The following is a 4,475-nucleotide window of genomic DNA, read 5'->3' on the forward strand; positions in this document are numbered from 1 at the left end:
AAAACAGAGCGACGCCTTTCAAAATAAAAGTCTATAAAAACTAATATAATAGTACTCTGACAGTCTGATGGTTTATCCTCACGATTTAACATGTTATTTTCATAGATATCAGCGAAGAAATACCAAACGGTTCCCAGATAATAGTTTTATATGAATATAGATTTTCTTCGATTTAAGATAAAAGATTAAATAAAAGTGTGCCATTTGTCAGATTTGGCACCAGATGGCGGCATTATACAGATTGTATACATTATATTGTATACGTTTTTATTTTAGATTTTTTTGTACTTTTGTACAATAAAACAAAGTTAAATAGAAACAGCAACATACCAGTTTCACCATTTATATATGCAACAACATAAAAAGAATACTTTAATACTAAAATACAACTAAAAAGCAAACAACCAAATAAAATAAATAAATAAAATAGTGGGATTAAAATAAAATGAAAAAGCTATTAAATGGACTTGAAATTTCTTGAAAAACTGTGCATATAACTATATAGCTCCAAGTAAACAATGTTTGGAATGAAAAATGTTTTGAAATTTCATTTTGTGTGTGTGTGTATATATATGTGTGTGTGTGTGTGTGTGTGTGTGTGTACAGCTCTGGTAAATAATAAGAGACCAGTTTCTCTGATTTTGCTATTTTATGGAATTTAATATTTTATGGTATATAAACATATTTTATAAACAAATAAACATAAACATATTTTATGGTATACGTTTAAAGTAAAATTAAATCATTTTCACACTTATCTATCCCTCCCTGTACTTCAACAATCCCTGTACTGGAAGCCTCTTGCTCTGCGTAACTTTGATGTTTCCAAGTTTTTCAGGAAAAACTCAGTTTTCACGTTTTCAGGAAATACAAAAACATAAGACAGGTTTTTATGGCTATTTAAAAATGATCAATGGTTTTAGAGAATAGTTTAAAATACAATAGAGCAGTAGAACCAACCAGACAAATGCAGACTAAAACACAATAATACGATTAAACAGGTATGCAATATTTATAGCTTGTAGCCTTTATTACTTAGAAATAAACTTCATATTATAGTCAAATATCATATCATCTACCAAAAATGAGCTCTGAATCGGGAAATTAGTTCAGTGAAGGTTTCTGTCCTGCTACACATTTTAATGTGACTTAAAGTCACGGACACAGGCCATTATCCTAAAGTGATAGAGTCAAATGATCTGATCCACTGAGGGTGTAGGAGACCTGATCACAGGTGGCAACACAGCATCAAGAATAGATTAATAATTTGGCAATTACTTTAGGAAGATGAAGGTATTTGGAAGGCAGAGTGTCTTGCGGACCAGTGTTTAGTATCATTGGTTGGTGGATAAAGAACGTGAGTAAATGAATAAATGAATAAATGAGTGAGACAATTGTGCATAGTTTGGGTGTATATAATCTACCTTGAAGTGAAAAACTGTTGAAAGTTTCCTGTCCGGACATATATGGACATTGTCGAGCTTCCAGACTGGTTCTTTCAATAATACAGAACAGGATTGTAGATCTTGGCAGAAGACTCTTGTCTTTGGCATTTGTGCCATTTTGGCCATGTTTTTGAATTCTCATGTTGCATTTTGGGAAAGTTATTTTTGGTAGTGTTTTAGTTGGGTTGAGAGGAATGATTGGCATTGTGAGCTTCCAGATATATGCCTACAGCACCATTTTTTTTTACTATATGCAACATATAATTAATTTTGTCTAAATGATTGTGACATACTTGATCGTATGATTGTACTTTGTTTTTTTGTAAATAATTTTAAAGTAGTAGCCTACTTTTCAAAGACTCCCTGTTCCGTTATAGGTTTCATGTTGCCTTTTGTTTAGCTTACTCGTATGACCTGCCTGAAGAAAATCTTTTCCCGTCATTTCGTGAATCATCCTCCCTGTGTCTAATAAGTCTCTGGAAAATGTTGCTGAATTTCTGTTTCCAGGCTTTGTTCAGTCTTTGGCGCTCTGTAGTCAAAACAAAGCAAACATAATGGAGGTATTTCTTACAGTAGAACCTGGTCCACAGTTTAGTAAATGAGTTATAGCTAATTGAAAGCCTCTCCTTTCATTTATTAATGGCAGTAAATACTGCCAGTATTGGAAAGAGTGTAAAACAAATCATATGAAAGTCTTTTTGAGTCTGGTTCAAAGAAAATAGTAGACAGCCAGAGCAGTCATATTTTCACAGGCAAAGAAAATTGGACTTCAAAAGTTCTCATTTTTCATTTTTTATTAAGTAACGAAAAGTAATAACATGTATTTAAGCACTGTGTGGTTTTCTGACGAAAAATGGTCTGTCTCCAGAGAGCTCATATAAGTACAGTCCAGACCAGGATCTCACAGCCTGTAGAAATGTATAGAGCTGTGAGCAGTGACTCTGTGAGATTTCTGCTAAAAGAGCAGTCTGCATCTGGTTCAGTTCAGTCCAGGATGAAGATCTGCTGGCTCAGACTCTATCCCCCAGGCCCCCAACCTCAGCTCCACCCATCTGCATATGTTTAGTATATGGACCTAGTTCACCAGCTCAACCCCTTCAAGAGAAGACCATCCCGCAGGATATTACACTTACTCACTGCTATGAGATGGAACACACATCAAAGAAGTCTTCTAGCACATGTGTAAATGTATGGTTTTGCGCATCATTGCACTTTTAAATTAATGCTCCAGATTACATGCAGTTATGCTGGGAATCAGGAGCATGAAAGAGAATTAAACTAAAACTTACAGACGAGTCACACTGATGTTTTGTTGTCATTCTGTAGGCTAACACTCGGGCTGAAACCAATGACAGCAGCCGGCTCAGAATGTTCAGAGTGTGTCAGCCGTGATGCTAGTAGCTGGGCTTAAAAGACATTAAATAGGTTAGCTTCAATGCTACAGCTGGCCTTGGCAGGTTTGGAGCCACAATGCTAACACAGACTACACTGCTCAACATTACAACCGTCAGGTACAGAAAGTTTCAAAATTAATGTAATTTTACAGTACATTCAGAAAAGTACAGTTTCAATTAAATACAGAACACCATGTAAGAATTTCCTAATTATCGTATTTTTTGCACTATAGTGCGCACTTAAAATCTTTCATTTTCATTATCGTATTTTTTGTCAGTGCATCTTAATCCAGTGCATCTTATGTATGAATTTGACCAGTCAGGTTGTAAGAAGCAGTAAAGCCACTCCACTGAATTACAGCATTATACAGGAGTTTCAGTTTAGTTCTCCAGCACTGGGGCTGAAGTAGCATTAGCATTAGCCGCTAACTGGCATTTCCCCATTCACAGGTAATTATTATCTGCCTGTAGCCTGCTCCTAACCCTGGCTAGCACAGCCTGAGTAGCATTAGCATTACCCGCTAATTGTGCGCGCTATTTCCACGTTCAGATGGGAACAAATTTTTTACCCAAATAAACAGTTTTTAGGAAAGAAATCTGTGTAGATTAACATCCAGCTTGTTTGACTTTTATTACAGTTTTGTTTATTTAGTTTAGCTTTACTTAACTTAGTTACCACCCAACCACCAGCACCACCCAGCGGCAAGACCTGCTGAATTAGAAGTTCCTTATAGTGTCTCTTAAAATGTAAAGTAACTAACTGAAATTTGCTTAGTAAGAGAAACTGGTAGTGTGAAGAGCTGTTTTACTTTTTGCACTTTGTTATTTTTCTTTAAAAACTGTTCATCACTGGCAGTTATAATGTAGTTATAAGTTAAATGTAAATTAATAGTTTCTGAAGAGTTTTTTTTTTGTACATTTCAACATTTTTTAGTACTTATTGCATCTTTTCTATTGGGTCCAGGCATAATTCATTTGTCATGTCCTCTCCAACTCTCACTCACTGTCAGTTTAGTCTTGCCCATGAAGGCTACTTTCCTTTGGGTATTCAGTTATATTTCTATAATGGATGACTGCCTGGCCACAGTAATGTAGGTCATAAGATCATGTTACTATTATATTTTACTGCAAAGTGTGACTTTATGTTGTCAGAGCTGTTCAATTTTATTGAGCATATTTTTACTCACAATCTGAGTAAAAAACTCTACCTAAATAAAGGCCAATTTATAGATTTTTTTTTCTAGTGGACAAAAGTGAAAATGAGCTTTAATTTATGTTCTCAGTAGTGTGTTTCCACAGCCTACTTCAAGCGCACCTCAGGTTGCTTAAAAGCTAAGCTGCTACTGCTGTTTCAAAACAATGAGCAAGGCTACATTTGTTTTATTATTTTTACAAACTACGACCATCCAGCACAAAATAACAAAATTATTTTTATATTATCATATTTGAATAAAAAGTGTGTTTTAAGGTATTTGAGGGTGACAACAGTTAATGTACATACTTTTAACATCTTAATATCATTCACTCTTGTGTAAATGTGACTCTTAACAAGTTATTTTTTTTTTGAAAACAAAACATTGAATCCAAACCTTAAATGATTACAAAAGTATCCACTGAACCATCAGAAATCCAGAGG

Source organism: Astyanax mexicanus, chromosome 2 (assembly GCF_023375975.1).
Source record: "Astyanax mexicanus isolate ESR-SI-001 chromosome 2, AstMex3_surface, whole genome shotgun sequence".
In the NCBI taxonomy this organism is placed as follows: Eukaryota; Metazoa; Chordata; class Actinopteri; order Characiformes; family Acestrorhamphidae; genus Astyanax; species Astyanax mexicanus.